This window comes from Malaya genurostris, chromosome 3 (genome assembly GCF_030247185.1).
Source record: "Malaya genurostris strain Urasoe2022 chromosome 3, Malgen_1.1, whole genome shotgun sequence".
NCBI lineage: Eukaryota > Metazoa > Arthropoda > Insecta > Diptera > Culicidae > Malaya > Malaya genurostris.
Window position 1 is genome coordinate 293,146,520 of NC_080572.1, and position 13,848 is coordinate 293,160,367.

General features: G+C 36.3%; 1 protein-coding gene across 5 annotated transcripts in view; it reads left to right on the plus strand.

The window, feature by feature from the left end:
- Positions 1 to 13,848, plus strand: part of LOC131434845 (ecdysone-induced protein 74EF) — an 854,531-nt gene that overhangs the window by 808,587 nt on the left and 32,096 nt on the right. The window lies entirely within an intron of this gene.

The following is a 13,848-nucleotide window of genomic DNA, read 5'->3' on the forward strand; positions in this document are numbered from 1 at the left end:
TGGCGGCCGTAGCAGCAGTTTTTCCCTTTTGAGATAAGCAATAAGCCCATTTCACGCTGAAGGAACCGAGTGACAATACAGTATAAACAGTATGTATAGCGCATTTCTCAACACTGATTTACGAATTGACTCAAAATATTTATTCAAAGCATCACATTTTTGAGAAAATGGGCACTCAATTTTCCCAGAAATTTCTTAACCGAATTTTCACACACTACACACTATGATTTTTATTTTACTGTTGTCGGTAAAAATTTTACTGACTTTCAAACAGCTGAACGGTCAGTAAACAGTTCAGTAAAAGTTCGTTTTACTTCATGAATAACGTAAAATTTATCTCAACAATGAACTGTCAAAAGTTACTGACTGGTTCATCAGTTAATACTTACTTAAGAAATTTGACAGACTGAACTTGAGAAATTTGAATACCGAAAAACAAAATTTGAGATTGGTTTCCTGATTCTTTAAAAAGTCCCCAAGAAGTGTATCCTGACCCGACTTCCTGTTCCAGCTAATTTCAACTGATTCAACTGATTTTCACAAATCATGATTCAAATTAAAGCTAGCATCGACTTAGTAGATATTGTGCAATTTCATCTAGATTCGGCTTCCACATCCGAAATTATAAAACTTTCAAACTGTCATACAAAATTACGATGCAAAACCGGTACGCATCGGTACGTGCTGGTACGGAATAAGAAAACACAACCGCCTTTGCGAACGAGGCACACAGCGTGCTTTGTTCGATTTCGTATAGCGTGTGCTGGAGAACGAAAACTTACAACGCTTTCAAAACACAACCGAACCCAACTAACCAAAAGTTCTGATCAAAGCGACTGATTAGGCTTAAGGGGCGGGTAGGGTCTAACACTTTTGAAAAATCATTTATTCACTATTTTTACGTTTCGTCTTAGACTCGTCAGTGCAGAGCAGTTCAAATTGAACTTAAACAGTTCAATTTGAACCGCTAAGCAGACGTAAAGTTATTGCTATAAGCACCGAAGTGCTAAGTCTTTGCTGACGTGCCGAACGAAAACAAGTTTCGGTTAATACTGGCCGATTCAGATGGTCATTTATTACAAGTGTGTTGCAAATAGCAATAACTTTACGTCTGCTTAGCGGTTCAAATTGAACTGCTTAAGTTCAATTTGAACTGCTCTGCACTGACGAGTCTAAGACGAAACGTAAAGATAGTGAAATTGGTTATGTGCCTTAGCACAAAATAAGGTTAACTTCTAAAAAATCAATTATTATTTTCTTTATATTTTCTTATAATAAAACATTTCAAGAATATTCTGTGAAATTTTCAAGTCTATCGGAAAGTTATGTACCTTTACTTTTGCTTATCTCATACTGTAGAGAAGTAAGAGCTCGGCACCCTTCTACTTCGATTGATTTCAAAACTTGACAAAACATTCTTGAAATATTTCATTATAATAAATTATGAAAGAAAGAATATGAGTTTTTGAAAATGTTAGACCCTACGGGCTTGTTTCCATAGATTTTATAGACAAAAAACTTCAAACTCGTTTTTCTCGAGAGCAAGTTTTGAAAGTCCGTGTCCATCGTCATTCAGAAACTACTGCACCAATTTTGTTCAAATTTTGCACACACTTTCTACATATAAAAAACCAGACCCCAACGTTTTCCTTTTCGTTGTTTGTTACTTTGGGGAGATTTTTCAGCTACAAAAAGGCGGATTTTTTTTGTGAAAAATCGTTGTTTTCACGGTAAACAACCACCAAAAATTAAAAAAAAATTAAAAAAATCAAACAGAAACGTTGGGGTCTAGAAAAACTTCTTCTCTAACTATGCTGCGTTTATTTGTTCACTTCTGATTAGTCTGCGCTGAGATAAGTGGACACCGCAAATCATGATTTTTAAGAAGTGTCCTCAAAAATACCTCCTCACCGGATTGTTTCTTGATAGTTTTCTACAAAAAATTACAAAATGTTTTGCGAATGATGCTTTTTATCATGCAAAACATTTGAATTTATTTTGTTGAATGATAATTCTGAAAAAAAAATTCACAAAAATATGATTTTTTTCATCGTTTAGACCCAACCCACGATGCAAAAAAGAGTAAAATTTTCAAACAATGAACACAACACTGCTTCAGTTTATGTACAGTAAAAAAGTAATGTTATTTACACGACATGTAAATCAATGCTAGTTCGAAATAGAGTGTAGTTGAATCGAAAACTCAATCGAACACTTTTAAAAAAAAACTAAAAACTACACAGCAAAAAACTATGAAATTTACAGATGTCGCAAATCCACACATGAGTCAGTTTATAAAAACGTAATTCGCAAAATAACTGAATTTTACAAGAATGGTTTAAATATGTGTCAAACATAGCCCGCCTTTCAAGCAGACATGTAAATTTACGTGTTTTAGCTAGTGCGGTAGAACTTCTATTAGATGAAAATAAAATTAATGGCCATTGACTGTCAGCATATCCCTTCTCATTCATTTTACTTCCGTTGACGAAGCTTCCAGAATTCATCGTCAATTTAATAACCGTACCTAGTCACTTGAAGTTTTGCTTGCTCAGTTTCAGTTTTTACCTGTTTCATTGTCGTCCTTGTCTTCACTGTGGGTAGTGAGCAAGTGCAAATGAATAGACATAAACATTAACTCGATAACACAAAACTCTCTTCGACCCTAATGATTAATAGAAGGTGGCGGTTCTTATTTGAGTTTTCAATTATCACCAGCCAATTGAAATCGATAATTTCGACTGTTTGAAATGTATTAAGATATGTTTCGAAATATTAAAAATGAAAACTGATAGAGGGAACAAATAATTTATATTTATTTTGTAATTGATGTTTCAGTGATCATGACTGGTTTACCTTTCATCCATTATCTTGAAACAATTCGGATTACTTCAAGAGATAAAATGACGGTGGTTAAACTGAACTTCGGTAGAAAGAGAAACGAATGAAGGAAGTGTCCGGGGCAAAAATGTAAATTTCCAGCATTTGTTTTTTCGAGTCGCACATACATATAAATATATTCATTTTGTTGAGAGATCTCTTATCTATGATTGTTGATGATATTTTGTGATTACATTTCGGAATAATTATATTATAGCCTTTTTCTGAAGTGTTGTATTTACGAATCATTTTTGTGAAAGATACGACACAAAATTATTTTTGACAAATTTAGGAATTTTCTATAAGTTGAAAGACGAAAATCTCTTATTTCCTTTTTTCGTATTATTCCTTTTACCTCCCCGATAACATTTTTTGTCTTTTCGCATGACAAGACATTCGGGAAAAAAGTCTTGACATGCGAAAATGGATGCAAGTATAGGGGAGACCGGAGCTAGATCGGACACGAGAGAAAACCGGACAGCCTAAACATCTTATAAACTAGTAATTATTTCGATCCATGGATTGACTTTGTAAACGCGCTCTCATGTGACAGACAGACGTCAGTTAGCTGGATGACGTTGAGTGAATTCAGTTTGGCGTCAATCGTGTTCATGTCAAAACGTATAGGTTTTCCTACTGAAATTTTCAGACATTTTGGGTATATTTGATTTCTGTGCATCGCAACGACGGTCTGGTTAGTGCTTTTAAGAGTTCATTTCGTGTTCAATCAGTGATATTTGAGTGCTTTCGATTACGTGGAAAATAAAGTTTTTGATTGCGGCTTAAATTCTGAATTGTCTGTGCGGAACTAAACCGGGCAAAAAAAGTGGGACTATACCGGGCACCTAATTTCCTGCTTGAAATTTTTAAAGGATTCTTGCAACGTACCTAAATATTGACGTCTATATTTCTATTCTATTTTCTATCACTAATTAAAACTATAAATTTATCAAATTTATGCAACACGTTTATTATATGCAGTGAAACAGTCAAATAGTCTTCAATAAAGACTCTAAAGTCAGTCTCAGCATGAATTATTTGGTACAGCAGAACGTCACGCTTCAAGACAGTACCTATTATTATGACATTGACACCCTACAGTATACGTTCTTCATTTTTGTGTAAACTTTATAGTCCGGTTTCGCTCCATAAGATGTCCCGTTTAGCCCGGCGGTTCCTGAAATATTGGACTTAGAGTTGGTCAATTCATCGCGACTTAGTATGAAAACTAATGCATATTTTCAAAATCTCGCAAATTAGGAGTTGTAACTGAAGTATGAAGCTACACAACGGTATAGATAAATTGGGTAAAAATCTAAATGCAAGGGATGTTCTTTTCTCCAATTTTCAGAAAGTTTCTGGCTTAGCCCCGGTCTCCCCTACCAATTTTTCAACAATTTACCTCACAGCACTTTTTAGGCTACTATGACAAATACATACAATATGTGTACAAATATATAGATAATTTTGTCATATTCGTATTTACCATCCACAAATTAGCTTAGAAGCGTTAATGAAATGCGTTTGCAGGTGAAACAATTGGAAGCTAAAAAATATGCGAAACCACTGTCCAAATACACTTTGAATTGTGTAACCCTTAATTTTGAAGCGGACGATTCACAACTTTCGTCAATTGTTCTTGAAGCTAAAAGTCACCTGCAATATAAATTTCACATCGATAACTATTATAAATTGAGAGATAATCTAGATTATTGATTCCGACAATTTATCATATTGCCCCAGTCTCCCCTACTGTGTCAATTTGGCAGAAGCAAATGTTCTGTTTCCCCAAGCAATTCAACTACAAAAATCAGTCGTAAATCGTGTTTTATCCATATATTAAAATCACAATCGATAAAATTTTTTAGATTTTAATAACTAATAACTAGTTATTTTGAACCTTTCGCGAATAAATTGCTCATCTCTAATTGAAACGACCCAGAAACTACCACCGGTTAGAAAGCAGTCGTAGTCGCTCAAACAAAATAATGCGCATCGCTCACGCATAATTGAAGTTCAAGTGAACATGTCTCCCGTAAGTAATGTGCTAAAAACAGATACGATTTTCTCCATTGGACATCACTCCACACAGCACGAAAAAATCATGTAAATTTACGTCTCGATAGACGGACATAAAAGGAGCGGTGCAATTGATCTAAATTTGCATCGCAAAATATGTCATGTCAGTAATTCCATAGCTAGTTTAGCTAAATTTGTCCTCAAAGTAAACAAAAAGCTCTCATTTAAATGTTTATCGATGTGATATCAAGTCTTGATTCGTGAAAATATGGCATCCTTTGTTTTACGTCATGTGTCCTTCCTGTTATTGGATATCATACGAGGTCTGTTCAAAAAGTTCCCGGAATTTTTTAATTGCGCGCGTCTGGAGAGTCCGGTGGTCACATTTTTTTTTATTGTGTTGGTACATATGTCCCTAATGTATGGTGAAATTTTCAGCTGTATTCATTGTTTACATTCTGTCTTGTAGCGGCTGGTGTAGACGTGTTTTTTTGAGCTCGGCGATTTTTGTTAGTTTAAACAATGGAAGAATTGAAGAATTGAAGAATTTGTATTAAATTTTGCGTGAAAAATGAAATAAAGTGTAACCAAGTGTGCGAAATGTTACAGAGATCCTACGGTGAGTCTGCTATGAAAAAAAAACAAGTGTTTACGAGTGGTATAAGCGTAGACGTTGAAGACGACGAACGCTCCGGTCGACCCAGCACGTCAATAATCGATGAAACTGTGGGAAAAGTGGAAAAAATGATTATGGATGATCGCCGAATCACTATTAGAGAAGTTGCTGATGAAGTTGACATATCAGTTGGCTCATGCCATCATATTTTTTCAAATGTTTTGGGCATGAAACGAGTGGCAGCAAAATTCGTTCCAAAACTGCTGAATTTTTTGGTGATTTTTTGGCTTAAAACAAGACTTTAATCATGCCCCAACCTCCTTATTCACCAGATATCGCTCCGTGTGATTTTTTCTTGTTCCCAAAGTTGAAGAGACCCATGAAAGGACAGCGTTTTTCATCGATTGAAGAGATAAAGGCAGAATCGCTGAGAGTGCTACAGAGCATTACAAAAAGTGACTATCAGGGGTGTTTCGAAGACTGGAAAAAACGCTGGCATAAGTGTATTATATCGAGGGGGGATTACTTTGAAGGGGACCATATAGATGTAGACGAATAAATAAATATTTTTTTAGAAAAATGAGAATTCCGGGTACTTTTTGAACAGACCTCGTATGAGTAAAAATTATTTCGTCGAAATGCATGCATCATCCGGGTAGTTTTGTGTAATATCAATGAGTAGTAAAGCCGATTTCAGTTCCCGGTATCAAATTACATTCATAGCTAAGAAATTTCTTCCTTCTGGTACAAGTTATTCTCGGAAAATAAATCGTAACAACTTCTGACCTTAAGACCTCATAAAATAAATTAGAAAAAAAACTCAGTTAACAATCTATGGTAATATTTCGTAACTATTCGTTAAGTTGCCTATCCCAAAGCATGCCATGAGGGAAACCTAGAACCTTTTTGACATCAAACGAATTCGCAGAGTCACGTGAAAAACAAAAACCGACAAATAAAACCATCACTCTGCCAGCTCCTCCGGTTACCGGTAACCCATTCCGTGCACAAATCGAGAAATTCGGGGTCCAGACGGGAAACTTTACAACATCAAATATTTCTAACGCTTCTCGAATGCACCGCCGCCGTCTAGCGCGGATCGGTTAAACATGTGTCTACACAAGCGCTCCATCAAACAGCAACATCAAAGTCTGGGCCAAAAATCGATCAAAACTGATAAGTTCCCGTTTGCTGCACGCCGTTTATTTTCGGCTGGTGCTTATCACTTCGCGCCTGTGAAGCCTCCCGCATCCTTCCGCTCCGTCGTCCCGCAGTCCGGGTCCCGACAATTTGCAAAATTTCAAATTTGACGCGCTGCTTGGCCTTGAGCAGAACGCGCGAAACCGCGTCCCGACAATTAAAGATACGTTGCTCTCTTGTTTACTACACAACCGCACAGTGTTGCACATTGGCCACTTACCTTACCGCACCTCTTCTAAGTCTGTCCCATCCCATAGAGAGACAATACCGTCGTCCCCACCTTCAACGCCAACGGAATGCGTTTCACGATGACAGAAGCATTCGTTGATTATTATTAGCATACCATGAAAACGATTTGCTTGCTTTTGCTCGGCTGCATTCGACGTGGTCAGCTGGCGCACGGGATGAATGCATCATCCCGGATTTGCTCCCCGTCTGTGTGCTCCCCCCATGCGCCAGCAAAAATGTCTTCAACAAATCTACTAACAACCTGACACACGAACGAAAAAATATGGCGACATGTCTCCCAAGCGCAAATATGACTGACACTAACGGGGGACATTGAGAACTCAACTGCAGTAAAATTAAAAACAAAAAAAAACATAACATCTTTTTCGACTACCAACAGAATATAAACATTCGATCAGTACTCGATTGCAACGGTTGGGCAAAACGAAACCCTGACAAAAAAAACAAGAAGAACGGCTCCGCACAGCAGCCCAAAAATAACGATCCTGTCATCCTGACAATAACAGACTATCCATCTTGGTGCCGATGATGATGATGATGATGTGCAGTGCAGCAAACAATCCGAAAAGAATTTCGAAAAAGAAATCGTTTTTGTTTTTGCAGTTGCTTTCCGCACTCAGCGTGTGGGGGCCCCGCAGAATACCATCAGAAGCAACGGAGTTTTTTTTTTTAAGCTGGTTGATCCGAGTATAAATATGGCGCCCATTCGATGACCCACGACTTTCCTACTTGCATCGGTGTCGTCAAGCTCGCTAAATTCGACTTCCTTATTGTGCCGTAACTGGGCAAACCGACGAGAGAGATAGAGAAAAAAAACGGTATCACAAATGTCAAAAAAAAAAGTGACGAGCTGTAATAATTCAATTTGATAACGGTCCTCCCGGACAGCCGAGACTGACAGCAGCAGCAACGCTTACTGCGATAAGGGGAACGAAACTGCATACGTGACGCTCGCGAACGGCGAGACCCGTTTTTATGCACATTTTTGGGGTGGGGGGTCCAAATGAATGCCGGACGACGGTAGTTTGAGGGTGTCAGGTGAAGCGGCGGCGGCAGCAGCAGCAGCAGCAACAGTGCACAGATTATTTAGTCGAATTAAACACACATCGTGCGATAATGACGGGCGCCATTGGTTGTGTGCGTGATGCGTGGATTTTTGTTTGCCGGCCGCTCGCTGGACCGCTATGACTCTTGTTTGCTTTGCTTTATCGAATGCCATCAAAACAAGACGAGATCTTTTCGGTTTGATAATTGAAGGAGTTTGGGATGAAACTATTTTCGAAATAGGTACAATTATGATCTGGTATTCTAATATCTGATCGTTTTAATCGACTGTATATATCTGAAATTATAATGTTCGGTAAATTCATTTATTATGAAAAATTTTTAATCATGAAATGGGATTTTTTTCAAACATTCTACTAAAAACATCCGTTCTGTTTTTCATGATTTTAATCAAAAATCATACAACACTGAAATAATTACAATTTATAATGTTTTTGTTTTATTTTATCACACTGAATATCTTATATAGTTCAGAGTGACAAAATCGAAGCGCGTATCTGAATGCGAGTCATGACGATTCAAATATCAAAGTCTAAAATGTGATTATTAATTATTTTCAATGCCTACTACGTTACTGTTTGGAGTCTTCCTAAGTACCTTAGAACCTTAAAACATTATCATTTGCAAAATAAGCACTGAAAGATGTCAATCAGTTTACCTTAACACTAGAAAGACTAAAACTTTTGAACATACCTATATTGTCCAAAAGCAGTCGAAATTAATGAAAGAAAGTAAAAACAAAGCAGTTTTAATCAACCTTGTGGTGTAATGATCTTATCATATCCCAAACAACAGTTCGAATACCATATGGTTCTGATTAAAATTACAAAAATTGATTTTGCAATAAGTGTCTTTTTGACAAGTAATAAAATAGTTCTTAAAGTTTCAGTAAAACCTTTTGCCCGGACTTAAAACTTAACTAAAAGTAAAGCAACCTGTACTAGAACAAAAACATGCATACATCCTTAATATTGCTTTGAAACATTATTGTTAGCTCATTTCTTTCACTAATTTAATTTTGTCTGTACGTGTTCAATGGATAACAGTTTCATTCTGAGAAAATAGATTAAGTATAATTTGCATTAAGGAAAATTTCATGGCCGCCATTTTGACGCCGTATACCGTAGCATTTATAGACATCAAATTACTTTAGAAACACGAAAACTAGGAAATATGATGGACTTTTATGATTTATTTTCAGAACGTATGTACAAGTTTTGACGCAACGAAACCGATTCGTACAAACAAGACGAGGAATCACAAAAAAATATTTTTACATATCATGGACATTTTTCGCAAAAATCGCATTTATTTCATGACTATAATTCTTATTTTGATCTATACATAAACGATAAAAATAAAAGAGCATGAAGTTTTTTACATTTGGAAAACGCCTCAAACTCGTAATTAAAATCTAATATATTCTTACTAATTGCATTCAAAATCGACATTGTACACACATATTCATAAAAAAATATCATCAAAATGACGGTTTATTCATTTCGGAATTCATTCCATCCAAATAAATTTAATGTTGATCGTAAAGCTAGTTTCAAAAATTTGCTAACGCTTTTTCGCACTAACTTTTCTCGGAGATGACTTTCACTTCGACTTTCACAAAGTTAGGTTCAAATGAAAGGTCTTATGGTTTAATATAAAATTCCTGAAGTTTGTGTGGATCCGACTTTCGGTTCCGGAGTTATGGGGTAAAATGTACAAAAACTATGAAAATAAGTGCACCAACTTTTCTCGGAGATGACATGACCGATTTTTGCAAACCTTGATGAATTGTCTTATGGTCCTTTACCAAACTTCTACATTTCATCCGGATCAGACTTTCCGTTCCGGAGTTATAGGGTCAAATGTGTTAAAAATTTCATACCATCACTTTAAGGGGCGAAACAATAAACGTAAAAATTTTTTTGAACCGGTCTCAAAACTACTCCAATCGGTAATCATTATCAGTAGACAGCCAAACAAAGCGATTCCGGTTATTCCTTCAAGAATCGAAGAAAATTATTTTGAAGAATGCCACAGTATTATATATGATTGTGTGATTGATATGAGAAAGGCATCATTACACCACTAGGTGGGTTAAAATAGGTTTTTAAGTCATTTTTTGCTTCGTCACTTTGAGCGACGGATGAAATTCAGCAGAGTTTATTATGGGCGGTTTGCTCATTTCAATCCAAAACCAAAGCGTTTTGTTTTAAGATTTCATGTGCAAATTCACTAAAATGTAAGATTATATTCTTTTCCATTTAGCTTAGAGGTGGTTTTCTTTCAGATGTGGTGTGTTTTGCTAGTGAATCGAACAACATGTGTTAAAGACTTCATTTTTCAGGGAAAATGAGTCAACCGGGATTCAATTGAAATCTATACCCAAGTAACAATTTTTGTTACTGTAGCTTATTTGTGACTAGTTTGCAACAAAGAAATTTGAGTGATTGTTACTAACGTTTGCGTGACTCAAAAAGCACAGTTTCTACTAGTTGCTAAGTCGGTTAAGAATAAGTTGTCATTACGTTGCAATGCCATACTGAAACTGTAAACTAGTTGGAACTTAGTCACCATCGACATTATAAACTTTTAATGAATCCAGAATACTTTTCTATCAGCAATAAAAAGGCAGCATAGTACTTGAAATTACAAACCTAATACAAGGTACAAATTTCACAACTGTTTTTAATGTCGAACGGAATTGCGCCTTCAAAGCAAATCTGTTTATGAAGATATGAAAAAAATTAACAACGAAATAAGTCTATGTTCAGAATGCTCAACATTAATCCAAGTACAGTGATTTCCTATTATTTTGAATTCATATATCATAAGAATTACAATATTATCACAATCAATGTTCAATCCCAATATAGTTTTCTTCGTGTTTATGATAGTGTGTAGAACAAAAAGTACTATTCTGCCTTTCATTATTTTGGCCCAAAAGTATTTTTCGAAAAATTAATATTCTGGTTTTATTTATGTTTCACACACTTCTTGCGACTCCGTAGTGTGTTCACCATATTGAAGCCAATCAAAGTTTTTTAGGTTGCATTTTCGTTATAATTACGTTGGGAAAACCTACTAATAGCAGTCTGAATCAGAGCAGAAATTGTATGTTATAATCTTGTAATATCTATGTATTCACCGGCTTGTATCTCATTATTTTTCCACGAAAAAATCCCAAAATGTTATTCAAATGATGTTTTGTATTATGCAAAACATTTGAATTCATTTTGTTGAACGATAACTCTAGAAAAAGTTTACAAAAAGAGCGTTTTTTGCCTTTCTCATATAGAAAGGTTATGCAATCACTTGAAAAACCGACTAGTAAAAATATGCCATTCGACTCAGTTCATCGAGCTGAGCAATGTCTCTCTCTCTCTCTCTCTCTCTCTCTCTCTCTCTCTCTCTCTCTCTGTGTGTGTGTGTGTGTCAAACCAATCTCACTAGGTTTTCTCGGAGATGGCTGAACCGATTTTGACAAGCTTAGATTCAAATGAAAGACCTCATGGTCCCATACGGAATTCCTGAATTTCATCCGGATCCGACTTCCGGTACCGGAGTTATAGGGTAAAGTGTGTTCAATATTGTACACCGTCACTTAAACCGGCGATACAAAAAACGTAAAAAACTTTCTAAACTGGTCTCAAAACTACACAAATCGATAGTCATTATCAATAGGCAGCTGAACAAACCGATTCCGGCTATCCTGGCTCCGGTATCCGGTTCCGGAAACACCGGAAATAGTGGTCATATATACCAAAATGGATCTCACTCACTTTTCTCAGTGTTGATTTGACCGATTTCCACAAACTTAGATTCAAATGTAAGGTCTTTCAGTCCCATACGGAATTCCTGAATTTCATCCGGATCCGACTTCCGGTTCCGGAGTTTTGGGGTAAAGGAAGCACCGGAAATAGTGGTCATATATACGAAAATGGATCTCACTCGACAAATTTTGAATAGAATACCACAATATTATACATGAGAAAGGCGTCATTACACCACTAGGTGGATTAAAACAGGTTAAATCAACCTTTAGTCCCTATCCCTATTCTCACAGTCCTACATATGATTTTTCGTATTTCTAAACCAATTAGATTTTATTGAAACATGGTACAACCTCACAAAATGAAGAGAATGAACGTCATTTGACGTCTATCAGTGGTTTGTTTTCCTCTCGCACCAACTTTCAAACAAGAACTTTATTCATCACGAGCTCATTCGGGACGGGATCCTGTGAATCCTAACTATAGAAAGATTCATTTGCTAGCCGAACATCGATAAAGAGACTTATTTTCTACTTTTAATTGTTTTTGACAACCGACAAGTAGAAAGGCTGAGAAACTGAAAATATGCTCGCGAATTTGTCCTCGTCTGAACTGGAGAATCGAAGTAGGCGCATTTGTGCGTTAGTGCATTGGGTAGTACGAGCAACGCTGCCAACTATACCGATTTATCGATTTTTGTACTCGATACAGCAATACAAATATGCTGTCCTAAAATACCGATAATTTAATTTTCATGCAGATAAATACAGATTTTCAATGTTTGTGTTTGGTTGCATAATGTTGAACGAGATGGTGCGACCTTTTTTGTCTCTCAAAATCAGTCCGCACTCAATAGATGTTGTTACAGAATGATTTTTCTGACGAATACAGATTTTTTAAGAAAATAGTTAGCAGCTCTGCGTACGAGTTCAGTTTGTCAATATGAATTGGTGAGACGGTTCGAGAATTGTTTGGTGCCAAAATTGTTGTCTTTTTTGTGAAAATTGTATACAATATTGTGTGCTCTATAAAAAATATGGTGCTGAGTTAGGTCGATGATGGTTTCTCGAGAATAATAGTTACTGTAGCAGTGCAATTGCCTTGTACTCTAACTTAGAAGTTCCGTATTGGAATGTTGGACCAGAATTTATCAGTTATTTCAGACGTTTCAGTCATTTACGAGATGCAGACCGGTTTGTGGATGAAGCAAACTACGGTTTCTCGGTGCGGAACCGTTTTACCTTTTTTTATATATATAAAAAATAGGTATACAATTCGCTCAAATTTTCGAAAATTTTTCCGAGGCCCGGAGGGCCGAATGACATATACCAATCGATTCAGCTCGACGAACTGAGCAAATGTCTGTGTGTGTGTGTGTATGTGTGTGTGTCTGTATGTGTGTTGTCAACTAAGAGGTCGAGATCTCAGAGATGGCTGGACCGATTTTGATCAAACTAGTCGCAAATGAAAGGTCTCCCCGTCACCCAAAACGCTATTGAATGGTTTTGAGATCGGATGTTTACTTTTTGAGTTATTCGAACTTTGATGTCAAAATTTTCAGTTTTTTGACAGTATCTGTCACAATTGACCTTGAAAACAGAATATGTTTTCAGACTTAGATTCCGCACGGTAATAGCTATCCAACAAGCCATAGATTGTTAAGATCCGTCCATTTTTAACAGAGATATCGAATTTTTTGTGTAAGCGACTTTTCCCTCATATTCCAGCAGTAGAAGTTCTGAGTGCTGTATGGCAAAGAAAGGCTTGGGAGCAACGTAAAACACGAGTTTTTATACCGTTACATACAATAGTTTCTAAGTACCAAAAAGACTGTGTACAGCATCCTTTTTCATGACAATTTGCCTCGGACCGATTTTAGCACGGCTCGTTTTTGGCAACATAATCGTTCGAATATGACATATTGGAAAGATGGCAGTACTTCCGAATTCTGAAGAATTTCATAATTATATTGATTTAAACTTCTTACAACAATAAATGCTGGAAGAACAAAACACCCATATACCATTTGAATCAGTTCGTCGAGATCAC